Source organism: Meles meles, chromosome 7 (assembly GCF_922984935.1).
Source record: "Meles meles chromosome 7, mMelMel3.1 paternal haplotype, whole genome shotgun sequence".
Classification (NCBI taxonomy): domain Eukaryota; kingdom Metazoa; phylum Chordata; class Mammalia; order Carnivora; family Mustelidae; genus Meles; species Meles meles.
In genome coordinates, this window is record NC_060072.1 from 123836310 (window position 1) to 123851127 (window position 14818).

The window sequence follows — 14818 nt, forward strand, 5'->3', positions numbered from 1 at the left end:
ATGGCTTAGTTCGTTAAGCATGTGCCTTTGGTTTAGGTCATGATCCCAGGCTCCTGGTATCAAGTCCCGTGTTGAACTCCCTGCTCATCAGGGAGTCTGCTGCTTCCTCTGCCCTTTTCTTTCTCTCTCTCACCCCCTATCTAAATAAATAAATAAATAAAATCTTTTTAAAAATGAGGTATAATTGACATATAACTTCAGTTTCAGGTGTATCATGTTATTTTTGGTAACAAAATCTATTATGATTATGAGTTAATTTATCATATTAATTTATGCATTTTGACATCCAACATTTTATTTTTTTTTCTCTCAAAATCTTTGCCAGTTAAGTCTTATCTTTATTTTGCAAATGACTGACCTACAGTCACACCTCCTTATGTGACAAAGCCACTCTGTTTTTCTTTCTTCAGTCTTAGGTATCTTTCTAAATCTTTGTTGACATGGTATATTTTACAGTGAGTCAGTAGAATTGGTTATAACGCAACGAGTAAAAACTATAGCTCTGTTCAACCAGTTGTCTAACTGATAGGATGATGGAACAGAAATAAAATGTCTTGAGAAGGTTAAGTTGGGAGAGATTGACATTTGCCATTGGCCATTGCTAAGCCGATTAAAAGGACACAAAAAAAAACAACCAGTAATAAACTGCCATGAACTATTCAAGTTTTAGCATTTTAACTGCTAAATAAATGTTGAAAGAATGAATAAATGAATAGGTGAATTTTAAAATATTTATGGAAGTGACCATAATGATACATAAACTCATTGAATACTTACATATGCCAGGCGCTATTTTTAGTGCTGTATGTGTATTATCTCTTTTTTTTTTTCTTTTTTAAAAAGATTTTGAGTAATCTTCACACCCAGTGTGGGGCTTGAACTCACAAGTCTAAGATCCATAGTTGCATGCTCCACTGACTGAGCCAGCTAGGTGCCCCTGGCTTATCTCAATCAACATGCTAATTCTTTTAGGTCGGTATTATTATCATTATCCATTTTGCGGATGAAGAAACTGAAGTCCAGAAAGATTAATTATGGTACTGAGGCATCTATTTGCTTTTCTGTTTGTGGTGCCACCTGCTGGAGACGGGACCTGCTCTTGTTGCCTTTCCAGACCACTCCCTTTCCAACCATTTCTGGTGGTGACTTCCTGTTCCAAAGTCTGTCTGCACTGCCTGTCAGGGCACCTCTTTTGCCTTAACTGGGGACAGGAATACAGGGCCACAGGGCTGATAATGACATACATAACATGAAGACTCTGGCCGAAGGTATGAATTCCAGTCCTCTAGGGTCTGCCTTGGCTCTCATCTCTTCTGTCTTACCCTTGTCAGCCACAGCAAAAACCTGTGCATCCTCTGTCCAGTCATTCTGCAGCTTATTGATTCTGTGGAAGCCATGAATTCTAAGGTGCGCCAGTAAAAGAAATTTACTACTAAGAAAAATAAACACATCCAATTATTATTTTATTTTTATTTATTTACTTTTTTAGAGAGGGGATGAGGGAGGGTGTGCAGAGGGAAAGGGAGAGAGAAAATCTTAAGCAGGTTCCACACCCGGGTCAGAGCTGGATACAGAACTTGATCTCACAACTCTGAGATCATAACCTGAGCCAAAATCAAAAGTCAGACACTTAACTGACCGAGCCACCTAGATGCCCCATAAACACACCCAATTATAATGACATGATGTCACCAGTTGAAAGATGCATCCCTGTTTCAGAGAAGTTAAAATGTGTAAAAAAAAAAAAAAGAGCATTTTAAAATTGATGAAATATGGTATAAAATGTGTTTTGATAGATTTTTCTGACACTTAGAGGCTGTTCATAACCAGCTTTTCTCATGACCACTGCTATTGCCAACTTGCAGTGTTTGTCCCTCCTTTCAGGTGCTGTGAACTGTAGCAGCTTTTGTCACAAGCAGGGCTTGCCTTGAAAAAATTGTGAAGTGTGTGTATTCTGGGGAGTGGTGGTTCATACAGGAGAAGAGAATGGTGGGGCGCTCTAAAGAGTGGATACAATCGGATTGTGGAATATACCAGATGATAGGGAGGTTAGGGAGGTTCTAGAAGTGCCTCTTTTACCACTTTGTGATATGTAGAATTTCCATCCCTCCCCCAAAGTTTCCTTCCTGCCCCTTTGTAGTCAACTCCAGCTTAGACCTCAGCTCCTGGCAATCACTAATCTGCTATTACTACAGTTTTAACTTTTTAAGAATTTGAATGCACGGAGGGGCGCCTGGGTGGCTCAGTCGGTTAAGCATCTGACTCTTGAACTCAGCTCAGATCTTGATCTCAGTGCGGTGAGTTCAAGATCCACATTGGTGTCCCTGCCGGGTGTGGAGCCTACTTAAAAAAGAAAAAAAGAATTCATGTGCGTGGTATTTTGTGTCTGAGATATCCTACTTAGCATAATGTTTTGAAACCTCTCAGCTGTTAACTCCCTTCTATTGCAGAATAGTACTCCTTTGAATGGATTGTACCACAGTTTATTAATCCACTTATCAGTTGGTATACATTTGGATTGTGCCCAAACCCAATGCGGGCACAATTTAGTCTTTCAACATCTAGTATGATATTAACTTTGTAATGATATTAACTTTGTAAATGCTCTTTTTCCAAATTTGCTGTCTTCTGCTGTGGGTGTTGGATTTTGTGAAATGCTTTTTCACCTATCATTTACTATAGTCACTTGCCTTTTCTTCTTTAGCCTGTTGATATGGTGGATGACATTGATTGATTTCTGGATGTTGAATCGTATCCTTGTGCATCACTTCATTAAGATATATAATTCTAAAAAAAAAAAAAAGATATATAATTCTTTTTGTACATAGTTGGGTTGAATTTGTTAATGTTTTTTTTTTTTTTTTTTTTTTTTTTTTTTTTTTTTTTTTTTTGAAAGTTTTTTTTTTTTTTTCTCATTTTATTTATTTTTTCAGCGTAACAGTATTCATTCTTTTTGCACAACACCCAGTGCTCCATGCAAAACGTGCCCTCTCCATTACCCACCACCTGTTCCCCCAACCTCCCACCCCTGACCCTTCAAAACCCTCAGGTTGCCCCAACCTCCCACCCCTGACCCTGAAAAACAACCTGAGGGTTTTGTTAATGTTTTGTTAAGGAATTCTGCGTCTTAAGTTTATGAGAGATGTTGGTTTGTTGTTTCCTTTTTCTGTACTGTCTTTATCTGGTTTTGGTATCAGGGGAATGCTGGCCTCATAAAATGAGTTGGGAAGTGTCTCCTCCTTTTCCATTTTCTGAAAGAAACTGTCCAAAATTTGTGTTAATAGTTCTTTAAATATTTGAAAACTTCTCCAGTGAATCTATTAGGGCCTGCAGATTTCTGTTTATATCCCAGAGATTTTTAGACCCTGTGCTCTGATTTTCATTCAGTTCAAAATACTTTCTAATTTCCCTTGTGATTTCTTCTTTGACTCTGTGGGTTATTTATAAGGGTGTTTAATTTCCAGTATTTGGGGATTTTTCTAGATATATTTCTGTTACTGATTACTAGTTTAGTTCATTATCAGAAAACATACAGAGCATGATTTTAATAGTTTTAAATTTATTGAGATTTATTCAGTGTCACCAGAATATGATCTGCTGTAGTGCATATTCCAAATGGACTTCAAAAGAACATGTATATAGGGGCACCTGGCAGGCTCATCTAGTAGAACCTGTGACTCTTGATCTTGAGGTTATGAGTCCAAGCCCCAGGTTGGGTGTAGAGCTCACTTTAAAAAAATAAATAAAAGAGCACATATGCTTTCTGAAGTTCGGGGTAGAATGTTCTATAAATTTTAATTAGCTCATGTTAGTTTGGATAGTGTTCAAGCCTATTGTATTCTTACTGATTTCCTGTCCTCTTATTCTATCAATCACTAATAGTAATGTGTGGAACTCTCTCTCTGTAATTGTGGACTTGTTTACTTCTTTCAATTCTAACAGTTTTTGCTTCATGTATTTTGATGCTATGTTATAAATTACATACAGATTTAGGATAGCATGTTCTCCTGTTGCTGCAACGTCTTTATCATTATAAAATATCTCTCTCGATTCTTAATAATATTCCTAATTCCAAAGTTTACTTTGTCTGATATTACTATAGCCACTCCCAATTTCTTTTTATTAATGGCAGCATGTATATATCCTATCCCATCCTTTTACCTTTAACCTATTTGTGTTTTTATATTTAAATTAGGATTCTTGTGGACGTCATATAGTTGGGTCTTGTTTTTTTTTTTCCTTTAAGTCCACCTGACCTGATAATCTCTGCTTTTCAATTATACTGTTTAGACAACTTATATTTAATATAATTATTGGTATATATAGTTTGTTACCTTTCTTTTAAAGAGATTAAACAATTAGGAACAGTCTTTTCTATTTAATCCACATGTTTAGCATTTCCATACTATCGTTAGTCCTTTTGCAACATTTTTCTTCCATATGAAGAACTTCAATATTCCCTTCTTTTTAAAGAGTTATTTCTTTGTTGTAGAGAGGTGGTAAGGGTCAGAGGGGGAGGGAGAGGGATAAACAGACTTGGCCCTGGGCACTGAGCCCCATGGGGGACTCTATCTGAGGACCCTGAGATCATGACCTGAGCCGAAATCAAGAGTTGGACACTTAACTGACTGTACCACTCAGGTGCCCCAAGAACTTCACCTTTCTTGTAGCACAGGCTTGCTAATGAATCCTCTCAACATTGTTTTGTCTAAAAAAAAAAAATCTTTAGTTCATTTCCATTTTTATATCTTTTTTATTTTTATTTATTTATTTTTAGATTTTTTATTTATTTGACAGAGAGATAGTAGGCAGAGAGGCAGGCAGAGAGAGAGGAGGAAGCTGGCTCCCCACTGAGCAGAGAGCCTGATGCGGGGCTTGATCCCAGGACCCTGGGATCATGACCTGAGCTGAAGGCAGAGGCTTTAACCCACCGAGCCACCCAGATGCCCCTCATTTCCATTTTTAATAGATATTTTTGCTGAGTGTAGAATTCTAGGTCGACAGTTTTTTCCTTCAGTACTTTAGAAATGTCACTCCTTTGTCTTCTAGATTATGTCATTTCTTTTTTTTTTTTTTAAGATTTTATTTGTTAGAGAGAGAGAGAGCACACAAGCAGGAGGGAGGACCAGAGGGAGAAGTTGAAGCAGACTTCCCACTGAGCAGGGAGCCTGACTTGGGCTCAATTCCTGGACCACAGGGATCATGACCTGAGCTGAAGGCAGACACTTACCTGAGTGAGCTACCCAGGTGTCCCTAGCTTGCATCATTTCTAATGGGAACTCTGTAGTCATTCTTTCCTTTGTTCCTCTTTACATAATGACGTTGGGTGCAACTTTAAACATATTCTTTTATCACTGTGTCTCACAAACTTGATTATGATGTGCTTTGGTGTAGTTTTCTGTTGGGTTTATGAGCTTTTTGGATCTGTGTATTTTCTAGTTTTCATCAGATTTGGAAAAATTTTGGCCATTGCTTCTTGAAACATCTATCCCAACCCCTGCCACCAACTCCTGCCCTGCAACTTCAGATTTCCTGGTGCTCCAATTACAGACACGTTAGACTACTTGATATTGTTCCACTGGTCACTCATGCTACATATTTTTTTTTAATTTCATTTCAGATACTGTGTTTTTCATTTCTAAAATTTCCATTTGGTCTTGTTTTTTTCCCTTTCTCTCTTCATTATGTTTATATTTTCTTCTGCATTCCTGAGTATCTGGAGTGTATTTATAATAGCTGGTTTAGAAGCTTTCCTAGTTCATCATCTCTGTCATTTCTAGGCTTATTCATATTGATTGACTTTTCCCCTTGTTATGGATTTTATTTTCTGCATGTCTGATAATTCTGTTTGGATCTCAGGACATTGGATTTTTACGTTTTGAGTTGCTGGATTTTGTTCTATTCCTTCAAAAATGTTGGCCTTTTATCTGACAAGCAGTTAAGTTAGTGGGGATCAGTTTGATCCTTTTGAGGCTTGCTTCTCTGCTTTGTTAGGGTGAATCAAAGCAGTCTTCAGTCTGGAATAATTTAGTCCCACTACTTGGTAATTCCCTTCTGAAGACTTCATCCAATACGTGATGCCCTGTGTGGACTCTGGGCATCTGCATGTCTCACTGCTTTATATTGGTTCTTTACTCACTTTTGGGGATTTCAACCAAATATATACAGATCGGGATTCAGACAATGATTTGAAGGCTCTCCTCTGCAGATCCCTTGAGATCTCCTCCTGGACACCTTTTTCCTTGATAGTACTCTTCCTGCACAAATGTAACTTCCTCAATCTGACAGTACTTTTCCCTCAACTCAGTGAGACAACTGGGTTCTGTTTAGGTTTTCTATACCTGTGCTGTTATCCTGGAAACTGCCTCCATGTCGTAATCCTGGGCTAGGGCTCGCCTCATTTGTTTTCCTTCTCTTAGGAATTGTAGCCCTTTGTGGAGTGTTGTCCAACATCTGAAAAATAGTTAAGTTTCATCTATCTTACCTGTTTTTCTAGTTGTTGATGCTGGGACAGCAGTTCCTATAGCATTTACTCCTTCAGACCAGAAGCAACAGTCTACTATACCTTTCCGTCATTTTTTGTGACTATTATTGGAAATGTATGCTTCCATATGATCTGCAAGCTCATTATCTCCTATTACAAAAACGCTGCTCCATTATATTAACTGAAACACGGAATTTATATATTACCTTTTGAAAGGTGACACTTGCACTGAATGTACAAAAGCAGTACCAAGTTTTCCGACGCATTGGCAGGAATCAAAGCAGCGTTGCTAAACTGCGCAAGAAGGCTTATTCCTCATCTGCCTGCGGTCACACACACAAAACCCGTGTCATTTAAAAAATGTTCTTACTAAAAAATAGTAGGCTTTTTTGTACCATTCTGTGAGATGGCATGGGAATTACACAGAAGCCCATCTGCTGTGGACTGAAGTATGATGGTTGGCTGCAGGAAAAGCACTGGGTTATTGCTTGAATTGCAAGGTGAACTAGCTCTGGTTTTTATGGGGTACAACTTTTACTTAAAAGAATAACCAGTGGACAAATATGGTTATTCAGGTTTGGGTATTTGGCGGATGTTTTCTTGCAAATAAAGTGAGCCTGTCTCTGAGAGAAAACAACTGACTGTATTTGTTGCTAATGATAAAGTATTAGCTTTCAGGGAAAATGAGCATTTTACAATTAGTCAATTGCATCTGCCACCATGAGCTTAATAGCCTCCCAATAATTAAAAGGCTTTTCTGATGAGATTCAGGGGGTGATATTAATGGATGTGATTTTTAAAATGTTGTGTAATAAAGTGTGTCAACATTTGGAAGGTTCACGTGAATCAGTGAACTAATATTTTCCAAATGACCAATGCCTGATGTTACAACATTATGCACAAGTAAAAGATCCCTTCGAAGTTCAGGATAGGCCAATGGATTTAACGTAATGGAGAATGAAAAGTTTTTCAATAGGTAGGACATCTGGGTGGTTCAGTCGGTAAGCGTCTGACTCGATTTTGGCCCAGGTTATGATCTCAGGATCATGAGATTGAGCCCTGCATCCAGCTCCATGCTGAGTGAGGATCCTGCTTAAGATTTTCTCTCTTCCCAAACCATGAGAGAATATGGACTCTGGGAATCAAACTGAGGGTTTCAGAGGGGAGGGAGATAGGGGGATGGGTGAGCCAGGCAATGGGTAGTAAGGAGGGCATGGAGCACTGGGTGTTATATGCAAACAATGAATCATGGAACACTACATCAAAAGCTAATGATTTACTGTATGATGACTAACATAACATAATACAAAAATTATTTTTAAAAAACAGAAAAACTATCTGAAACTTAAAAAAAAAGAAAAGATTTTTCTTTCTCCCTTTCCCTCTGTCCCTCCCCCACCGTGTTTGCACACTCCTGCTCCCCAGCTTTTGCTTTCTCGCTCTCTCTCTGAAAAAAAATAATAATAAATTTTTCAAAAGTTTATCAACATGGTTTTGAATTACAGCTTTTAGGAAACGATCAGTTGTCATGTTCGGGTGTAGTATCAAAGAAGAATGTCCACAATTATCTGATAAAGATACTCTTCCCTGGGGCCTGACTGGCGGCAACTCTTAATCTGAGGCTCCTGTGTTCAAGCTCCGTGTTGGGTGTAGAGCTTACTTAAAAAATAAAGATTCTCTTCTCTTTTCCAAGTACATATCTGTGTGAGGCTAGACTTTCTTCTTGTAGTTCAGATAAAATAACATATTATACCAGAGATTGAGTGCAGAAGCAGATATGAAAATCTGGATTTTTTTTAATTTAGGTGTGACACTAAAGAGGCTTATGATAATGTGAAAGAATGCCGCTCTCCTTCCTAATTTTTTTGAAAATATTTTTTACCAAATATATTATTTATATGGATATATATATAATATTTGTTATTTTTAAATGAATTAATAACTTGACATTTTTTCCTGTTTTAATTTCTAGGATGGTAAGTATTGATAGTTCTAACCTATATAAACAAAGCCTTTCTGAAAAATTCAAGAATTTTTTTTGTTTTTAAAGATTTTATTATTTATTTGACAGACAGAGATCACAAGTAGGCAGAGAGGCAAGCAGTCAGATAGGAGGAAGCAGGCTCCCAGGTGAGCAGAGAGCCTGATGCAGGGCTCAATCCCAGGACCCTGGGATCATGTCCTGAGCCGAAAGCAGAGGCTTTAACCCACTGAGCCACCCAGGCGCCCCCTGATGCTTTTTAAATGGGAGAATTTATAATCACCTTTTCTTTCTTTCCACTATAATTGCTTATTTCAGTTTTATACTTTTAGTTGAACGATTTTGGTAAGTTTTTGTTAGGAAATCATATCTTTAAGGTTTTTTAATTTATTGCCATTGTGTTGCAGGCAGTATTTCTGACATTTCCTTTAATGTTTTTTTACCCTAGGTTTTTCTCCTTACTTATTCCTAATCTTGGATTTTTTTTCTCCTAAGCTCCACTCTTTATTTCCTTCTGTGCCCACATCCCATTGATAAAACAGTACAAAAGCTTTGGGATGAAGGGAATACAAGGGGAGACCATAGCAGACAAGCACTGTCCAGGAAGAAGGAAAGGGGTCTGATGGGTGTGTGGGGTGTTCCTCTCGTTTGATCCCTATGAAAGTTCCAGACAAAGAGACATCAGTGGAGACTGCCAGCTGGTCTCTCAGCCTAGGCTTCACAAGGCCATCGTTTGTAGATCCACCAGGATCCAAGCCTTTCTTCTCAAATTTTAGTGTCTTTAACTTTAATATTGCTTGTGTTACCAGATTTGGATCAGGTTCTGGAGTAACTGGCTAACCCTATTCACAGAAACGGCTGATGTGAAAGCTGGAATGCCAATTTAATAGTTTCCTAACAAATGAACCTGAATACCTGTGTTTGTGGATCAGTGCTTTGTTTTCTTTTGCTTGCAAGTGTTTCTGGTTTCCTGGAGACTGTTCCTGGAGATGCATCTGTAAGGGAATGAGGAAGGCAGGATTTGGCAGAGAGAGTTGCAACTCTGATGTCCTGGGACCCCATGGAGAGTTCTACAGTGAAAATGGTCCTTTGAGATGCTCTAAGTTGAGGCAGTGAGCTGGGCCTTGGAATCTCCACATCAGTCAGTAGTTGGTTATGGACACTGCCCGGGAGAGCCTGTAACCACAGCCGAGGCAGGTCCCTGCAGCCTGGGGCTTTGCCCAGTGAGGGATGCCGCTGTGCGCCCCCTGTCCCCAGCAGATGGGGGATGGGTGCCTGGGCCCTAAAGAGAGGTCACAGCATTCACTACAAGTGCATTGGTTGTAAGATACATCCTGAATTCAGAAACATTAAATGGGAAGAATGTACACCTTAAAATATGGGTAGAACTAGGTTGTAAAGATTTAGTAGTTTTTTTTGGTACAGAGATGCAAGTTGGACTTCAGGATGAATCCAAGCAGAGAATGGGAAATCCAAAGGGTGTCAGGGATTATTTTCCATTGTCTGTCATTTATGATTTTTAAAAAAATCTATTTTAGAGAGCCTGCTTCCCTCTCTCTCTCTCTCTCTCTCTCTCTCTCTCTGCCTGCCTCTCTGCCTGCCTCTCTGCCTACTTCTGATCTCTCTGTCAAATTAAAAAAAAAAATCTATTTTACTCTTCCTTCTTGACATTCCAACTTTCTTTGCTGAAGAGTTTAGCAAAGCCCACATGGGAGGTGGATGATGGCCAACACTGTGCTGGTGAGTATATAAGTTGGCTTTCTGATGGAAAAGAAGTGTGCACATGTAGTCATGTTGTTTTTGCTGATATAAAGGATATGGAGGACAAAATTTTAGGCAATAATGAACTCTACAATATTTTTTGCTCTAAGTTCCATATAGCCAGTTGATTCTCACAGAATGCTTTAATGGATTTTTGCAGAACTCTTGTATCCCCAGCTAACCTGTTGGTTATAAAGGATGAAGGAGTCTAGCTCTGACATGAAAGCTGGTTAATATTTTTGCCTAAGTTAATAAGGCAGAAGTGAAACAACAACGATGCATGTTAGAACTTCATTTGTTTGTCACGTGAGATGACTTCTTTATCGAATCAGGTAATAGTTCTCGAATCCTGGGAGAATAGCTCCTCAAGTCTTTTTCCTCTTCAACTACTAGGTGGCAGCTACAGACACAACACTTTTAAATTTAATTTGTCTCAATTCTTTTGGACAGGAGAGAGATTATGCTCCCCAGAGGATCTTTGGCAATGTCCAGAGACATTTTTGCTGGTCACAACTATAGAAGGAGGGTGTTACTGGCATTTAATAGATAAATAGATGTCAAACATCCCTCTCCCCCAAAAGAATTAGCTGGTTCAAGGTTGAGAAATCCTGATCACTATCAGTAACATTTTCTCCATAACTTTTTTTTTTTTAAGATTTTATTTATTTATTTGACAGACAGAAGTCACAAGTGGGCAGAGAAGCAGGCAGGAAGGGGGGGGGGGAAGCGGGCTCCCCGCTGAGCAGAGAGCCCAATGCGAGACTGGATCCCAGGACCCTGAGATCATGACCTGAGCCAAAGGCAGAGGCTTTAACCCACTGAGCCACCCAGATGCCCCCTCTCCATAACTCTTTAAAGTTTAGATAGTCAACAAAATAATAAATCAAGTCCAGATCTGTAGCAGTTGCCAATTTCAATGGTGTAAATGTTCCCACTATGGCTGATTGAATCTACCAATATGACATCTTCAAGTATGGAGTTGTTGAAAAATGTGCGGAGCACGTTACGTGGAATTTCCACCTCAAAGAGGCAATAGTTATAACTAACTCCAAGATTAGAAATTCTAAATTAACATGTAGTAACATAATTGTATGTAATGAGTTCTGTGTATTTATTGCCTGTATTTATAAGTACTTATGTAAATAAACATTTAACTTTTAATAATGGCTGTGCTTCACAGCTGGCGCATAAAATTCTTAAAGCTTTAGCAATTCGCTCTTGGAGGTCAGTATAGACCAGCCTGGCTCCAGCTTGCCACTGAAATGGCTATCCTCCACCCTTGAATTCACATTTTGTATTTCCTGCATCTTAGAAAGATCAACCCAATTCCAATGCCAGTTTCCTAAGGAATGGACTCTGGTTGGCCCAGAGTGGGTCAGGTACCCGCCCATGGTGTAGCTATGTGAATATAGCTGGATCTAAAGGGAGCCTGTCCCCTCCCATTAGGAAATTTCTGGAAGCTTCCCTGTGCGTGGGATGGCACCCTCAGAGGAGTCCATGACTGCTACAGACACATAGACACTTGCTTCCTCCTCCGCTCCTGTTTATCAAGGCTCCATGCAGACTGAGTTTCTGACTCATCCACTTTTTCCTCCCCAGAGAGATTTCAAAATAATGTATTAGATCAGTGGTTCTCAAAGTGTGGTCCCGGGATCAACAGCAGCTGCTTCACTTGGGAGCTTGTTCAAAAAGCAAATTATTGGGCAGGACTTCAAACCTCCTGACTGAGATGTTCTGAGGGTGGGGACCAGCAGTCTGGGTTACAAAAGTCCTCCAGGTTATTCTCAGGGAAGCTGAAGAATGAGAGCCACTGTACTAGATTATCTAGTTTTAAAAAAGAAGTTACATTCTATTCTTTAGGACAGCAACAAAACAAACCCAGTCATCCTGATTAAATTTGGTATTTCTTCCAGTCTTCAGAAATGACAATCTCCCTTTGGATGAATTACTTTAGCAGAGGAAAAATATCAATCTTATATTGATTGATTTTTACTATTCTTTTAGAAAATGACTGGTCTTTTAGTTCTGTGAATGCTTTATTATAACCTCATCTATGCTCTTAAATCATAGTTATCTTACATAATTTGACTTTTCAGGATCAATTTCTTGATTCCCAAGCCAGCTGGTAGTATCCTCAAGAGGAGGGACAACGTTTTGTATTTGGTTTAGGTCACAGAACTAATGTAGTACAGAGCTCACAGAGGACACCTAAATATTGGTTGAATAATTATAAAGATTTACGCAAATTTTTTTTGTCCAATCTTTTGTTTTCTTTTATTGGCATTATTTAAAGTTTATCACACCTTATTTCTAAAGTAGTTACACCGGAAAAATTTATATAAAGAATTTCAATAATTAAAACAGAAAATGGCTGCTCTCTGGATATTTTCTCCAAATTATGGGACTTTTATCAAATTATGTGCAAGGAAGAAAAGGAGAATCACCAGTGGTTACTATGGACAGATAACAAGCTGATATTTTATGTTTCCTTCCAATCATTTTTTCTAAGTTTATACACTTTTCCAACCAAAAAGAAACCATATGCTAGATTTCTAGTTTCATTAGTTTACTTTTCCACTAAGCGCTGTATCATGAGCATTCTCATATAATTGTATATTTTTCTGAAACATGGTTTTTAATGTTTTAGATTATTCTGTTCTATGTATGAACTGTAAGTTATTTAACCATTCCTCCTTTAGGATATAAATAACCTTTAGGATATTTAGGATATAAATAACCTTTAGGATATTTGGGTTGCTAACAAAATTTGACTTTTTCAATAACTACTGTGATGGAAAGGGATGCAGTTTTCTTAAAGGTCTTATTTATTTATTTAGAGTGCATATGCGGGGGTGGGAGGGTGGGGGAAGGGACAGAGCGCTAATGAAAAAGAGAATCTGAAGATGATTTCCCGCTGAGTCTGGGGGGCGGGGTTAATCTCCTGACGCAGAGATCTTGACCAGAGCAGAAATCAAGAGCGGGTTGCTCCACGGAGGAAGCCACCCTAGGGCTCCAGGATGCATAGTTTGGAAATGAACACATTCTCCCTCAGGGTCAGGATGAGTTGGTTCTCTCCTGGCCGTCTTTTTTCCCTTCTGTATTGAAAAGCTTACTCATCGGTTCGCTTGTTCAAGTACACATCTCTCTGTTCCATTTCAAGCCTTTGTCAAGATTTAATGCATATGTTTACATAAACATCGAAATCAGCAAGACCCTGAAATTTAAAAGAAGCCTGTTTTTGGTAGCTAGTTTTGTCTTTGTCTTGCACTTAGCTGTTTCCCATTGGCCAGCTGTTTCTTTGCTGGAACCTGTGATGAAACCCATCACTGTTACTATCATCCCTGTCAATCCTTCATTCAGGTTTCTGTGTAATAATCTCTCATCCCTAAAACAGGAAAATGTTAATAAATTATTTGCTTAGGGAATTACAAGTGACTTAGAAGACTGTTAGCCATATAAGAGGGTTACCATGTTTATTACTTCAAGGACCTTTTCTTTGTAAAATATTTTAAGCTTTCCAAAGCCTTAAAAATTAGCTTAATATCAGAGAGTGAGTTAACTTCCATGTTGATTTATTTCTGGTAAAAGTCAGCCATCTTTTGGATGAAATGTAACCAACACACACGTGTGCACGCGCACACACACAGGTGTACAAAACTTTGTAAATTGATTGAACAGTTCTCTACCATCTTTTATTTTGTTAAATCATCTCACCCAGTATCAACGGACTGAACTGAATGATATTTCTTTCCTTTTTGAGTGGGAAAAACTAACCTGTCAAATATTGTTCAATTATGACTTATTTGGAATTTCAAAAACAGCTTCAGTGGCATAGAACCAAAGATAAATGCTTTGTAAACCATTCTTAAGGTTTTTTTTTCTATAAAGATTTTTATTTATTCGACAGACAGAGATCACAAGTAGTCAGAGACGCAGGCAGAGAGAAGAGGAAGCAGGCTCCCCTCAGAGCAGAGAGCCCGATGTGGGGTTCGATCCCAGGACTCTGGGATCATGACCTGAGCTGAAGGCAGAGGCTTTTACCGACTGAGCCACCCAGGCATCCCTTAAGGTCTTTTTAAAAATTAAAATCTTAGGGGCACCTGGGTGGCTCAGTGGGTTAGGCCTCTGCCTTCAGCTTTGGTCATGATCTCAGAGTCCTGGGATCAAGCTCCGTCTGCATTGGGCTCTCTGCTCAGCCTGTCTCTCCACCTGCTTGTGATCTATCTCTCTCTGTCAAATGACTAAATAAAATCTTTAAAAAAAATAAAAATTAAAATCTTAAATATAATTTTTCTCCACAATTTAATTTTTCTTCTTGAGTTGGACTGACACACACACACACACACACACACACTTTCTGATTACATCTCCAATCATGTCACTGAAAATCTTGATTGCTGAACACATGACCATAAAGATTATCTCAGCCTGGGGTAAAAGTTCAATTAGCACCAAGATACTTAAGCCCTTTAGAACTGAGAAATGAGAGACATTTACTTCTGAAGTGAGTTAAATGGACGTAGTTGCTTAACTTTACAGGAAATTTAATGGGCTGGCAACGAACACTTGCCCCTTTATTCTGTACTGAGCTA

General features: G+C 38.6%; 1 protein-coding gene across 1 annotated transcript in view; it reads left to right on the forward strand.

Moving 5' to 3' along the window:
• PRPF18 (pre-mRNA processing factor 18) overlaps positions 1-14818 on the forward strand; it is a 69508-nt gene that overhangs the window by 3852 nt on the left and 50838 nt on the right. The gene's annotated exons all lie outside the window — the stretch shown is intronic.